This window comes from Nomascus leucogenys, chromosome 6 (assembly GCF_006542625.1).
Source record: "Nomascus leucogenys isolate Asia chromosome 6, Asia_NLE_v1, whole genome shotgun sequence".
Classification (NCBI taxonomy): Eukaryota; Metazoa; Chordata; class Mammalia; order Primates; family Hylobatidae; genus Nomascus; species Nomascus leucogenys.
Genome location: NC_044386.1, coordinates 71,879,732 through 71,896,343, shown reverse-complemented (window position 1 = coordinate 71,896,343; position 16,612 = coordinate 71,879,732).

Sequence of the window (16,612 nt, the reverse complement as noted above, 5' to 3'; positions counted from 1 at the left end):
ATAAGCAAAACATATCCCAGATTCTATACTCAATGGCTTAACACTGGCTATCATTGGAACTGCAGGGGGATGAAGGATTTTTTATAACAGATTTGTATTTTTATAAATTTCTATATGGTTTGAATGTTTTAATCAAGCATGTCTTATTTTTGTAATAATAATGAATTAAAAAAAGCTAAAAGGCAAAAGTAGTCAAAATATACAGGAATTGGCTATTTGCTTTTTAACAGAAATAAAATGAGAGCCACAAGTGCTGTGATGCACACGCTTATTTTTAAGTTTTCCAGTAGCCACATTAAAAAAGGTAAGAAAATACAGGTAAAATTAATTTAAGAATATATTTTATTCAACCCAATATATCCAAAATATTATCATTTAAACAGGGATTCACCATAACAAGTATTGAGATATTTTACAGTCTTCCTTTCCTTACTAAGCGTACAAAATCTGGGGTATATTTTATACGCATAGCATATCCCAATGAGAACTGGCCATGTTTCAGTTGCCTCAAGAGCCAAATGCATTAGTACTGCACAGTGCAGATCTGTATCCTGAAAACATATTTTCACATTAATAAGAAAAAATGGGCTAATGAGAAGATCAGACAATTTATAAAATATAAAAAGTAAAGGGTCAGTAACTACACTGAAAAGTGTAAAAATTAAGCAGTAACAAAAATGTAATGAAAAACCATGAACTGCAATGTGTTCAGTCACATGCAGGTATGACTGCGGGACAGGTGAACAAACTAGTACTGCCCTTCTGAAAAAAAAATCAACAACATGTTAACAAAAGCTTTAAGTGATTATTATGCATAATCTTTGCTACAAAAAGTTCATTTTCTAAGAATTTTATACTAAGCTCTGATGGAACAAATGTGCAAGACAGCTACAAGGATGTTTAAATCTGTATCATTTATAAAAGGAAGAAATTGGCAATAACCTAAATGTTCAATCCCAGGTACCTAATTTGATCAGTAATGGTAAATCCATAAAATCAAATGTCGATCAGTTGTTTTATATGATGACTAATGATTATTTTGGATATTAGATAATAAATACAACATAGCATATGCCCATGAGCTCTCTCTCTCCAAGACATGAGATCACTGATTTCAAATTTTATTTTTTGCTTATTTGTATTTTCTAAAATTTCCACAATACATTTTTATTACACCCAAAGTCAAAAATCAAAATGGCAAAGTATGTCAGAAAGACTGGAGATGAAGAAAACTGGAAAAAGGCTAGCCTATTTTTAGAAGAAATCTAATGGTTACCGCTGAAAAAGTAATTTCAGTAGAAGGACAGTCTTTAGAAACCAAAATAATGGTTGAGAAGCAAAAAGAAATTTAATCAGGAAGGAATTATGGAAAATGCACGTGGTAACAGTATATATCATACAGAGTGTTTCTTTCTGTTGGATTTTTAAATGAAAATATGCCCATTGTGGAAAGTTTAGAAGAAATGAAAGAGAATAAAGAAGGAAAGAAAAATCACTTGTAGCTTCAACACCAGCAATCCCTACCCTCAACATCTTGGAGTGCTCCCTTTAGATCCTTTCCTGCATGGTGCCCAATAAATGTTTGTTGAACAAATGGGGGCGAAAGAACAAAAATACACAGGGATGTCAGTACACTGAAGTAGGAAGGAGGGACAGAAATAGCAAGTCTTAGGAAATGGCTGGGTACAAAAGAAGGAGAAAAATTACACTTAATAGCACATCATAATAACTGGATTTAAAGGCGGGAGGAGAGTCCATGTGTAGTAAGTGTTATTTGATTTAAGTATTTCCCCCTATTGCTAAATTTAAGTGTAGTTAAAATTTCATAGCTTACTCTCTTTACATAATGCACTATCCGCATCATTGACAATTTCTGTGAATATCACGTTTCCAATAACATTATAATTTTTCAATGTTTAGATATTCCATAATTTGCATAAACAATGCCACGGTATTGAAATCAATTACTTACAATGCCAAGGGAATAGAACTGTTCATGACTCATTGTTGACCTCTATGATATCTACTAGACAGGGGTCCTGTCAGAAGAATGACTAAAAGGGTATTACTAAAACTCTTGATACATGTGGCTAAACTCCTTTCTAGGAAATTTTAACCAAATCTTGCTCTCAAGCAGTGAGATCTGACAATGTGCAGTATGTGTATTTCTACTTATTGGGTGAAAGAGTCATGAAAAGCTAAACGACTAAAGAAAGGAGGCTGTGAAAGACAAAGCTGAGAATGCGGGAGTGAGAAGGAGTCATCATGCCTGCAAAGCCACAGAAAAGAGACGAGTGGGAAGAGATGGGCGAGAAAAGAAGGGAAGGAAGTTTGTAAACAAAAGGAAATGTGAACTTAGTTAAGGAAGAACACATCTTCCTCTGAGAAATATGAAGGAGAAACTAATAGGATAGAAAGATAAAGAATAAGTGAAACAGATATGACTACAAGATGAATTCCTCAGACAACATTGTAATAAATGCCTTCTTCATTGACCAGTTCCAAGAACTTCATGCTTCTATTTCTCAGCTGGACAAGTGGCTGTTAGGGGTGCCCAGCCCATCATCCATAACTCCTCTTCTAGCTCCAGCTGGGAGATAACACTGGCTTTGAAGGGATGACAGCCCACCCATGGGGAAGGAAAGATATAACAAATATCTGAAAATTCGGCCCTAACCCCTTAGTGTTTGGCTCACTGAATGACGGCTACTGTGAGGTTTAAGGGAGGAGTAGTATAGAAAGCTCCTAATATCAACTCTTTAAAGATAAAGACGATTTACCTGGGGGAAAATGTATTAGGAACATCTTGTGTCTTGGGGGCCAACTAGATTTTAAAACCTTTGGTTTTGGGGACTATATAAGCCCAGCAGAATAAATTCTCCTGCCTTAGCCTCCTGAGTAGCTGGGATTACAGGTGCCCACCACCATACCTGGCTAATTTTTTGTATTTTTAGTAAAGACAACTTTTCACCATGTTGGCCAGTATGGTCTTGAACTCCCAACCTCAGGTGATCCACCCGCCTCGACCTCCCAAAGTGCTGGGATTACAGGCACCAGCCACCATGCCCCTTTTTTTTTTTGGAGACAGAGTCTTGCTCTGTCACCCAGGCTGGAGTGCAGTGGCACGATCTCAGCTTACTGCAGCCTCCACCGCCCAGGTTCAAGTGGTTCTTGTGCCTCAGCCTCCCAAGTAGCTGGGATTACAGGCACACGCCACCATGCCTGGCTAATTTTTTTTTTTTTTTTTTTGTATTTTTACTAGAGACAGGGTTTCACCATGTTGCCCAGGCTGGTCTCGAACTCCTGAGCTCAGGCAATCCACTAGGAGTCCATGCCTGTCCCAGGAAGTATTTTTGACAGCGCTCAGACTTTGTGGTTACCTGAAGAAGAAGCTATCGAGAGGAAATTCCAACTCTGTATAAATTCACTCATTTCATCCATATGTCTTTCCCTTCCTGTCTCAAAGGAAAAGTTGCCCTTCCATGTATCCTCTTATTGTACATTCTAGGTGTTCTCTGATACTCTCCAGGCATTCACTCTCACAAATCATCCCCATTTTTGTCGATCTTCAAACTATTCATCTTTGGAAACCCTTCTTCGGCTTATAAACAAGAATGTTCAAATGGATCTCTTCCTAAATTATTTATCTCTGATAGAAAAAAAAAGAATCCTTTGAAAATCAGTTTAGGAATGACAGTAACAATGCTGATGGGCCATCATTTAATAGGCAGTGTTAAAAGATGGGGAGATGCAGGTAGGGAAGGCAGCTTGAGAGGAAAAATCAAGGAAATACACCATCAAGAGTAGAAGCTCTTATACACTACTCCCCTGCAGACACTGGGAGGGGCTGCCGGGGGCCTGCCAATTTTTGAGGCAACATGTAGAGTTGGGAGAATAAGACCCCAAGAGTATTTATTCAAAGGTGAGAGGGGAAAGAACAGTCTTCAGGCCTACAACAAAGAGCTAAAGGTTTTCTTAGACATGTTCTCTCATCCCCCACCCCAAGGCCACTGCTATTAAAAAGGAACAGAAAATGCAGCATCAAATGCATTAGATGCAGCTTACAAGAGAAGACAAATGTCACAAATATTTTTGGAGGAGTGTCTACAAGAACCCATCTGTACTAATCACAGCCAATTAGAGGTCTGGCTAAAACCAGCCACGTTAGGATCAATAATATTTTTTAAAAAGGATCCTGTCGTTATCATTATGCACAGAAATAACACCAATACAGGAGACAAAGAATATGGTATGAAAAACATCAAAGGAAGAACACATTCTGGGAAAACTAAGATCCAAGGAATACAAGAAATCTTCTAAAAATGCTTGTGCTATAGAGTAATTCAATAAGTACATGAATTTAATGAAATATACACACCACCCAACATGATTTTTTTAAAAAGAGAGATGAAAAGCTATGAATTACTCTGAGAACAAAAATGTATTATGGAGCTAATAAATTTAGTAGGGATTCTCAAACATGCAAAGACAAAGAGAAGAACATTTTTCTTCTCATTATTCAAGATACAGGTTGAGAGAAGAATATTTTAACTACTTGATACTTAAATCCACCCCCCTCCCCACCCAAGAAAAAAGGAAGGATCACAATGAAGAACTAGGGAATAAAATTACTGCAGGATGAATGGTAATGAGGGCTGGCTTTTTTTCCCCAATCTTTATACATTTTATTTTTCTTTCTTGGCTTACTGCATTGTTGTTAAGACCAGACATATTTTTCTTTTTTGTCCTTGTAGGAGGGTGGTTGGAACCACTTAATTGATCAATGTAGAACACATGGTATAATGAGAATTTAAATGTTAAATTGAGAAAAACAGTTACAGGAATATGGGTCCAGACAAAAATTTAAATAAGTAAATCTTGACAAAGTAAAAATAAGTTTACAACAATTTGAAAAACAGTCCACAGAGGACAAAAGAGAGGGAGAAGGAATGTAAGCAAGGTTGATGTCTAATCACATGGACACAAACACAGTGAGTGTCTCATAACTGTCTTACCTTTTTTCTTTCACTCGTAGAGAAATATTCCAAAACAAGAATTTTCTCTTGCTCAATATAGTTCTCTTGAAGAACAGCAATTTCTTTAGTTCTCTAGTTACTTTTTCTTTTTAAATTTGAGTAACATTAATTTTTTGTTTGTTATTAAATCTATTTATTACTGAACAATGCCAGTTTCCTTTCTGTCTCCTCATTCATTCATCCGTTCATCTCTCTTTTAGCCTTACTACAATGCCCAACACTTATCTCCATAAATATGCATGGAGAGAGACAGCCAGGTGTTCAAAGTTAACACTGAAAGGGAAATGCATGCACTTTCTGCTTTGTCAAACTACTATGTACTGCTGATTTTTAAATAAAATACTTTAAAAAATAAAAATAATGGATTTCCACTTCCAGACAAAATGGAGTAAATGCCTTTCTCTGCTTCTCCTATTAAGTGTAGATAACAATGCTGGAAGTTATATTTAAAACAAAAATAAGATGAATATGAAAGGTGGAGAAAGGCAGGCTGGCTAAGGCCCCTGGGACTTGGGTGGTTTTGTCATCTCATGTATTCTATAGTTGGCACTGAAGAAGAATCAACCTGGAAATGGTAATGGAAATAGAGGGAAAGCAAAAAAAAGCCCCAGTAAAGGATCAGCCCAACAAGCCAGAAAACTTTTAGACAGTAACCACCCAACTCTAGGAAAACACCACAAGAAAAAAATGTGGCTCCATCCCCACCACCTTCAGCTAAGGAGGGGGCAGGGAGGTAGACTTCCACACTCACCCCACCACCCAGGGCTCTCTAACAAGAGAATTTTAAAGCACATCCCATGAAAAGGCCCCAGTGAGCAATTACATAAATGCTTGAATCAAAAGAAAAGGTAGAAAAATACGAGTAAAGTAGAAGACATAAAGAAAAATCAAATAAAAATTTTAAGAATAATAACATGAGGCCAGGCATGGTGGCTCACGCCTGTAATCCCAGCCCTTTGGGAGGCCGAGGTAGGCAGATCACGAGGTGAGGAGATCGAGACCATCCTTGCTAACACGGTGAAACCCCGTCTCTACTATAAGTACAAAAAAATTAGCCAGGCGTGGTGGCAGGCACCTGTAGTCCCGGCTGCTTGGGAGGCTGAGGCAGGAGAATGGCGTGAACCCAGGAGGTGGAACTTGGCAGTGAGCCGAGACCACACCACTGCACTCCAGCCTGGGCGACAGTGCAAGACTCCGTCTAAAAAAAACAAAACAAACAAACAAAAGAATAAAAACATGAAATAATTGCACCTGTAATCCCAGCACTTTGAGAGGCTAAGGTGGGCAGATCAGGAGTTTGGGATCATCCTGGCCAACATGATGAAGCTTTGTCTCTACTAAAATATAAAAATTAGCCAGGTGTGGTGGCAGGCGCCTACAATCCCAACTACTCGGGGGGCTGAGGCAGGAGAATCACTTGAGTCTGGGAGGTGGAGGTTGCAGTGAGAGGAGATCATGCCACTGCACTCCAGCCTGGGTGACAGAGTGAGATTCCATCTCAAATAAAATTTCAAAACAAAATGAAAGAATTGAAATAAATAGCTCAGTAGACAGGCTCTACAACAGAATGGAAAGGAGAGAGAGAGAACCGACAAACCTGAAAACAGAAACTACCCTGACCAGCAGAGAGAAGGGAGACAAAAACAGAAGAGATAAGTCCACAGGGACTTTTGGGATTATGTCTTGTGACATTAAAAAAACTGAAATCATACAGAGTGTGCTTTCTAACCAAAATAGAATCAAATGAGAAATCAACAGGAAAAAGGTAACAGGAAAATTTCCAAACGCTTAGAAAATAAACAACTCCCTTCTAAATGATCCATGGGCCAAAGAAGTCTCATCTCATGGGAAATAGAAACAAACAAAGAATAACAAAAATATCTACCCAGAACCAAATGAAAATACAGCATATAAAAATGTGTGGTATACCAATACACAGGAGCTGTGAGGGAAATTTATAGCACTAAATGCTTCTATTAGAAAACATTTCAAATCAAACTTTAAGCTTTCACATACAGAAAATAAAAAGAAAAATAAAACCGAAGCAAGCAAAAAATAATACAAATGAGATTATGAAATTGAAAACAGAAAAATAGGGAAAAATGGAACAAAAAGCATTTTTTAGAAGATCAGTAAAATTGATAAGCCTCCAACATGACGAATAGAAATAGTAAGAGAGAAGACACAAATCACCAACATTAGGAATGCACCCGGGGATATAATCACAGATCCTGAAGATATAAAAATTATGTTAAGGAAATATGAATAATTCTCCAGATATAATAAACCTCACAAGTAAGATGAAATGGGCTAATTTCTCAAAAAACACAAATAACGACACACATCTATTATTAGGAAATAAACAATTTAAATAGCACTACTTCCAGGCACAGTGGCTCACACCTGTAATCCCAGCACTTTGAGAAGCTGAGGTGAGAGGGTCATTTGAGCCATGGCTTTTGAGGCTGCAGTGAGCTATAATCACACCACTGCACTGCAGCCTAGGCTACAGAGCAAGACCCTGTTTCTAAAAAACACATCAGGCCAGGTGCAGTGGCTCATGCTTGTAATCCCAGCACTTTAGGAGGCTGAGGCAGGTGGATCACTTGAGGTCAGGAGTTCTTGACCCGCCTGGCCAACATGGGGAAGCCCTATCTCTACGAAAAATACAAAAATTAGCTGGGCATGATGGTGCATGCCTGTAGTCCCAGCTACTGGGGCGGCTGAAGCAGGAGAATCGCTTGAACCTGGGAGGCAGAGGTTGCAGTGAGCTGAGATTGTGCCACTGCACTCCAGCCTGGGTGACAGAGTCAGAGTCCATCTAAAAAATAAATAAATAAATAAATAAATAAATAAGCAGATCAAATTCATAATTTAGAAACTGCCAAAAGGAAATCTCTAGTCACAGACAGATTTACTGCCAAACTCTACCAAAATGCTTAAAGAACTGACGCCAGTTCTACACAATGCCTTCCTGGAAACAGAAAAGGAGATTGCTTCCCATGTATTTAATGAGGCCAGTAACCTTAATACCAAAATTAAGCAAAGACCAGAAAAAAAAAAACCACACAAAACTACAGACCAATATCTCTCTGTATTTAGATGCAAAATCTCTTAGCAAAATGCAAGCAAATATATATTGTTCAACATTGTGTAAAAGAATCGAATGGCATGACCAAGGGGGATTCCTTCCGTAGATTCAAAGCTGGTTCAATATTTAAAAAATCAATGTAATTAACCATACTAACATGTCAAAAAAGAAAAATCACATGATCATACTCATTGATGTAGAAAAAGCATTTGATAAAACTCAGTACTTATTCATGATAAAAACTCTCCAAAAATTATCAACAGCGTAGAACTTCCACAACTTGATAAGGAACATCTACCCCAAACCCATAGGTGACATAATATTTAAAGAAAGAATGTATGTGTTCCCCCTAAGATAAGGAAAAGACAAGGATGTCCACTTTTCACCACTATTATTCAATATGGTACTGGAATTTCTAGTAAGCATGGTAAGTCAAGAAAAAAACATATAGATTATAAAGGAAGATATAAAACTGTCCCTATTTGGAAGTAATATAAGGAACTATGGGGAAAATCCCAAAGGATCTTCGAAATAATTCCTTCAACTAATAAGTGATTTCAGCAATACGAGCATACAAGATCAACATGGAAATAAACTCAGATTCGAGAAATCAATTAGAGGCATATACGAATTGAAAAATATAACATAAAGCAATTCCTTTTTGCAAGTGATGTGACAGCATATCTAGAATCCCTAACAATAAAAAGATAAAACTAGCTCAAACAATAAATTCAGTAAGGTATGATATAAAGTTAACCAACAAAAATCAATAGTCTTCAAAGAGATAATAAGTTAGAAGAAATAACACTACCAAAAAAATCCCACTACAGTAGTAAAAAATAATTTAGGAAAAAGGTTAATTAGAAATGCACAAAAACTATATGATGAAAACTTAAACACACTTCTGAAAGATACAGAAGCAGAAAGGCACACATTGAATAATATGAAAATGCATGTGGACAACATGCAGTGTGTTTAGAATTTCAGAATATTGAAAATAACCTAAATGCTGTTCTACAGAATGGTTGAATAAGGTATGGTACATACTTGTTACGGGTAGACTGTGTCTTCCAAAAGGATGTTGAAGTCCTAACACTCAGTACCTGTAAATGTGACCCTGTTTGAAAACAGGGTCTTCACAGATGGTTAAGACGAAGTGATCAGGGAGAGCCCTGATTCAATATGACTGGTATCCTCATAAGAAGGGGAAAACTGGGCACAGAGACAGACACGCACACAGAAAAAAATGTCACATGAAGATAAAGGCAAAGACTGGAGTGATGTGTTTCTACAACCCAAAGAATGGTACTGTCAGCAAACCACCAGAAGCTAGGACAGAGGCACAGAGCACGTTCTCTCTCAGAAGGACCTCAGAAGGAACCAACCCTGCTAACACCCTGGTCTCAGACTTCTAGCTCCAGAATTATGAGAGAATAAATTTCTGCTAAGCAACCCAGTTTGTGGTACTTAATTATGGCAGCCCTACCAAACTAATATCATGCTCAATGCACACCACGATACTATAAAAATGAATAAGCAAAGAAAATTTCATGGAATTGATATGCAGTGATTTCCAGGATATAGTTAGGTGAAATAAGTAAAATGCAAAAAAAAATACAGTATGCTACCTTTTGTATGAAACAAAGAAGCAATAACAAAATTTACACGTATCAGCTAATTTTTGCAAGGAAAAACAAAAAAAGAAACTGAATCTAATGAGACTAATTACCTATAGGAGCAGATAGGATGACGAAGAAATGGAAGGAGAAAGGGGGAATGATAATTCCATATGGATTATTTTTGTATAATTCTGAATTGTGGATTCTTATTAATGCCACATATAATTAAAAATATCATGAAGAACAGAGGGAAATTTCTAAATAGAATTGTATTAGTTGGCCTGGGCTATTGCTGCTGTAACAGAACACCACAGCCTGGGTAGCTTAAATAACAGACATTTTTTGTGTCACAGTTCTGGAAGCTGGGAGTACTAGCTAGGGTGTTGGTAGGTTTGGTTTCTTCTGAGGGGTCTCTTCTTGGCTTGCAGATGGTCTTCCCTCTGTGTGTGTCTGTGTCCAAATTTCTTCTTATAAGGATACTAGTCAGACTGGATTAGGGCCCACCCTGCCAGCCTCCTTTTAATTTACTTACCTCATTAAAAACCCGTCTCCAAATACAGTCACATTTTGAGGTACCAGCATTTAGGGCTTCAACATATGAATTTTGGGGGGATACAATCCAGCCCATAACCAGAATACGAACAAAACTATATTACAGGCCAGGTGCAGGGGCTCACACCTGTAATTCTACCACTTTGGGAGGCCTACGCAGGTGGATCACCTGAGGTCAGGAGTTCAAGACCAGCCTGGCCAACATGGTGAAACTCTGTATCTACTAAAAATACAAAAATTAGCCGAGCGAGGTGGTGGGCACTTGAATCCGGGAGGCATAGGCTGCAGTGAGCTGAGATGGCGCCATTGCACTCCAGCCTGCGTAACAGAGCGAGATTCTGTCTCAAACAACAGCAACAACAACAAAATTATATTTCAAATGAATTACATATAAACAGCAAAGGAGAAGAAAATAACTTACCCCAGTAACTTCTCAACTAGCATTTTGACCATAAACCTTCAATCTTAAGATGATAAGAATCGGCCGGGCACGGTGGTTCACGCCTGTAATCCCAGCACTTTGGGAGGCCAAGGTGGGTGGATCACGAGGTCAGGAGATTGAGACCATCCTGGCTAACGCGGTGAAACCCCGTCTCTAGTAAAAATACAAAAAAAAAAAAAAAATTAGCCAGGCGTGGTTGCGGGCGCCTGTAGTCCCAGCTACTCGGGAGGCTGACGCAGGAGAATGGCGTGAACCCGGGAGGCGGAGCTTGCAGGGAGCCTAGATCGCGCCACTGCACTCCAGCCCGGGCAACAGAGCTAGACTCCGTCTCAAAAAAAACTTTTAAAAATGAATAAAAAATAAATAAAAATATGATAAGAATCATACACAAATAGTAAATTATAGTTAGTAGGTTTGCTTTCCATAGGCCAGGCATATGAGTTAAAAACAAACTAGGATTCTAAGTTTGAGCAAAAGAGTAAATACATTTAGGATAATGGGAGCCAGGTTCTTCATTTTGAAGAAAGGACTAACACAGGCAGCCAGGAAGGCAAGGAATGAACTCCATGGTACTAGACTAGCCTCAGTATGAATGAATGTTTTTATAGACAGACATAGATATGTGTGCATACAGATGTATGTGTGTATGCATGTTTGTACAGATTTGTCCCCTGGGAGAGTCTATGAGCAATGATACCCTAGTAGCAATGTGTACACCTAGCACCCAGATTTGGTTTCAACAATTCCATTCACCACAAAAAGGAATCAAAGCTTCTTGGAGAAATGGCAGATTCCAGGGCTGGGATAGGGAAAGAACAAAATAAGCCTAAAATATCTTGTTGTGCTAAAAAAACAAGGAAACAATAAAAATAAATAATAGGTATATGTCAAAAGGATACAGAAGCCAATTTGAATGGGCTCCCATGGAAGAAATCTGGGTAATTTAAGCATTAAAATCAATAATAATAGTAACGTGTCATAAACTATTGAATAAAATAAAGATCCATGAGTTCCTACCGATATAAAAAATAAATAAATGAAGTAGAAGGGAAAGTTCTTACTCATAGAAGAAACAATTACAAATGTAGAAAGAATAGTATTTTAAAAGTCACCATTTTTCAGTCTTCATTGTAATAACCGGCTTATATAGGAATCATAGGAATGCTATAGGTAGTGGTTAAAATTTTGGTAAAAAGAAATTTAAATATCCTCAAAACATTTTCCCACAAATTACTTATTAATTACAACTTAACATCTTGTGACCATGAGCACTTAATATCTCTAAATTTTCCCTCACCTTCAAAACAGAAATAATTAACTACTTTTTACAGTTCCCCTAAGACTTAAATACAGGAATTGATAAAGTGTCTAGAAGTAACTAACAGCAGGTGCTTATCAAATGCTAATCCATTTTCCCTTTTCTAAAAAGGAGCCCAGATCAGCTAACTCTTGAGTAACTAAGATAGAATTTCAGAAGTTAAAAAAAAAAAAATCAACTCACATGTAATTGTGTCAAGGCCTCCTCCTCCAGAGGAAGTGTAGAGAAGACAGAGCTGGCAGAGAAGAAAGAAGCCATGAGTGACCGAGGCACCAGATCAACTTACAGCAGCCAGTCTGGGTTTCAGGAATAAAGTGAACATTTTAATCCACTGGGCCCATTAGCTGCCCTGTTCCGTAAGCCCTTGTTTTCCCCACTGACCTACCTGAAAAGGCATTTTGCACCTATTTTTGCATGTTTCCCTCCCAGAGTCTTCGTAACTTTCACCTTTTGACTCAGGATTTTAGGTTGAGCTGTCTATGTTAAGACATGTTTTAGACAAATACTCATGTGTATGGGCAAGAAACTCGAGGACTGTATTTTCAACTAATTGTAAAACAAGTTATTTTAGTTTCTATTCTGTGGAAAGTGTAAACATTCCAATAAAGGGTTTTAATGTAGATTTTTTTTGCACCCATGCTGTTGATTGCTAAATGTGATAGTCTGATCATGACCCTGAATAAATGTGCCTTATTTTTCAAATGTGCTGTGTAAAGCTGGTTTACTTTGAAGCCATCTTGGTAAATTTCCCCAACAGTGTGAAGTTACAATTCCTCCAGGGTGATGCCAGATTCTATTTACAATCTGCTTGGGTGGAGACACCATTGTCTTCAGAAATCTTGGTGTAGTTGAACTGATAGGTACTGTCATGACCTGAAGTTCACCATTAAAAGGGATCACCCAAGTAAAATAATGAAATTGTTGGTTATAAAAATGGTCGTTGGCATATTCTATGCAGTATATCTAAATTAAATAATGGTATCATGTAAAATTGTAGATGGGAATGAAGGTTGTGTATCATACATTATCATGTGTAATTAATAAACGATTTAATTCTTCTGAAAAAAAATGGGACAGAGCAAGACTCCATCTTAAAAAAAAGGGTGGGGGGACATTTTAACACCCTAAGATTCTAAAGAAAACCAACTAGAGGACATACACCACTCACAAACCCTGAACAAATTTGCTACATAGCTGGAATTCGCTATACTGACAGAAGAGGGTGCCATTGCACTGAGAATCTTGAAAACTCGCAGGAAAGCCACAAAAAAATGAAAAGAAGAAAACGCCATGTTTTAGAGGTTAGTATAAAAAAATCACATCCAATATACTTTGACTAATTCAAATCTCCCCAAATAAAATAACTATGAATCAGGATAAAATTCTAAGCTGACACTTCAAATAGAATAAAATTTTGTGGATATGAAAAGCCAATTGAGTCAGATATCTAAAAAATAAGAACAAAAATGGGCAAAAACATAAGGAAATGAAAATATAGTTAATTAAAACCAGAAGAGAAATGAAAGAAAGAAAGACAAAGTTATCTCCTAAAGAAAAAGAGAACTACAAGGTCACGAAAGAGAATAGACTCAAATGAAAATATAATGACTAGCATTGAAGAAAGGTAGAAAAACAACCTGGAGAATGAAAATGACATAAGGAAAAAAGAGGTCACAGAAAAGTGGTAGAACTCAAAGTTAAGCAAAGGCACTATTCACAAAGTTGGAGTCCCAGGAAAAAAGTAATAAAACAATGGAATAAACTAATAGATAATATTTAAAAGTATGTTGTAAGAAATTTATGCTGAAATAAACTTAAGTCAACTATTTGGGAAAATTCTCCTGAAACAGTAAACTTTAAGTCATAAGCTAGTGAAATCATTAGCCTTTATAGATTTTTGAACCAAACAACATTGACAAGAATGCACATCAAAACTTGCTATGGCTAAAAGCAAATACATCAACGTAACTATGCGTACTAGGATAAAAAAGGTGAAGAGTAAGTGACAATTGTGTAGTTAAGGGCACATGAAGTAAAATGAGACATTTAAAGACAAACTCTTCCTGGTCTTCAAGAGAAAAGATCACACAAAACGCCTTTTTTTTTTTTTTTTTTTTGGAGACGGAGACTTGCTCTGTCACCCAGGCTGGAGTGCAGTGTCAGGATGATGGCTCACTGCAACCTTGACCTCCCAGGTTCAGGTGGTCCTCTCACCTCAGCCTCCTGAGTAGCTGGAACCACAGGCATGCGCTACCATGCCTGGCTAATTTTTGTATTTTTTAGAGACAGGGTTTCGCCATGTTGCCCAGGGAACTCCTGGCCTCAAGCAATCCTCCTGCCTTTGCCTCCCAAAGTGCTGGGACCACAGGTGTGAGCCACTGCACTTGTCCAGTGAAAATGTTTTGAAACAGATAAAGGTGATGGTTCCATGAACCCAGTGAATGTGATCATTGCTGTTAAATTGTACATTTTTAAAGGGTTAATTTTGTTATATAAATTTTACCTCAAAAAGAAAAAAAGAGATGATCCAACAATAAAAATCCAAAGGTGAAATTGTGTAGACCAAGCAAACTGGGTGGAGAACTCTGAAAAAAGGGGTTAAAATGAGACAGAGCTTTATATTATTAAAAACGTGTTCCCAAAAAGTTTGTTGTGAATTGAACTCTTAATTATTGTATTTTCTCCTTAGACTTGTAGCAACTTTTTTTCTAGCTTGAGGAATGAGGACTTATAGAAATTATGTATCTTTAAGGTGTACAATGTATGCTTTAATATATGTATAAATTATGAAATCATTACTGACAATCAAGCTAACTTTTTAAAGATATTTTTATTTCAGGTTGGCCCTCAATTGGTAGAAATTCACAAATCCAGTTTTAGGTCTCTCTGCCTCCCATTTCAGAATGGTGCAGCAGAATTGCATTATTTTGAATACTGTAATGTATAATTTGTGATTATTCCAATTATTCCAATAAAGGTTGTTTTGCCTGAATAAACTACTGTGTACAACCATGTGTGGATAAATACATAAGATACTTCAGAACAGAAGTGTTAATAAAAAAGAAGTGTAGGCTGGGTGCAGTGGCTGACGCCTGTAATCCCAACACCTTGGGAGGCCGAGGCAGATGGATCACCTGAGGTCGGGAGTTCGAGACCAGCCTGACCGTGGAGAAACCCCGTCTCTACTAAAAATACAAAATTAGCCAGGCATGGTGGCACATGCCTGTAATCCCAGCTACTTGGGAGGCTGAGGCAGGAGAATCACTTGAACCGGGGAGGCAGAGTTTACAATGAGCCGGGATCGTGCCATTGCACTCCACCCTGGGCAACAAAAGCGAAATTCATTTTCAAAAAAAAAAGAGTAAATTCTGACACATGCTACAATATGGATAAAACTTGACGGCATTATGCTAAGTGAAACAAGCCAAACACAGAAAACAAAAACAATATGTGATTTCACATTATACGAGGTACCTAGAGTAGTCAGATTCACAGAGAAGGTAGAACAGTGGTTACCAAGAGCTGGGTCAGAGGAGAATGGGCAGGTGTTGTGTAATGGGTACAGAGTTTCAGTTTTGGTGAGATGAAAAGGCTCAGGAGAGGGGTGGTGGTGACTGTTGCACAACAAAGTGAGTGTAGTTAAAGCCACTGATTTATCTTAATAGGACAAATCAAAACCAGTCTTTGGAATACACTATTTTCATTTTTCCTTTACTTTATGCCAAGATGTGTAAGTTACAAAACAAAAATGCATCTTTATTTGTATTCAGTTCTTGTAGTAAGTATATGTCCTGTTGGAAGTCATACTCTTCCCAAACCATCAATCATTAAAGTGTGCAGTTCTAAAAATATAGATATAAAAATACCTTTTCCCGAATACTCATTTTTTATTTATATTTTCACCTTCCGATTTTGTGTATCACATAAGAAGTGAGTATGCCTCATGTAAGAACGTGGGCTCTGGTGCTAGAAGGATTTATCACGAATGTCCCGGAGTAACTCTGGGGCTTTACCACTTGGCACTGAATCTCAGATCAAGGGAAACACTTGCCTCTCATAAAAGCAGAAAGAGAAAAAAAAAAGGATAAAAAGAAAGTGAGAGACAGAAAACGCGAGTTTCTGTCATAACTGATTTTATCTAGACAATTAAAGAAAATGAAGGGAGAGAGAAATCAAGGAAGTTTCTAAATCCACATGCTTTATCTTTCCTTTTATGCGAGCAATAATAAACTTATAAGTAACTCCTTCTGTATTCCTTACAACACTGAACTTCGAGTGGTCCCAACAGGAGGCTGGTCATGCTTGCAGTTCAGCTGAATTTTTATTTTTATTTTTTTTTTTAACAAGACTTGCTCTCATTTCTGGTTTCTCCCCAGCCTCTTTATGGGTGCGCGGTAAAATAACACTTACTTACCGGCTTCCATTTACTTCCGTCCCTGTCCTGTGGGACCCGCTGGGCAAGATCCCCCCGCCTCTCCGGCCCACAAACTGGAAGGTGCTGCGCCCAGGGCGCACAGCTCCCGGGTGGCAGTGGGACTCATGCACGAGAAGGCC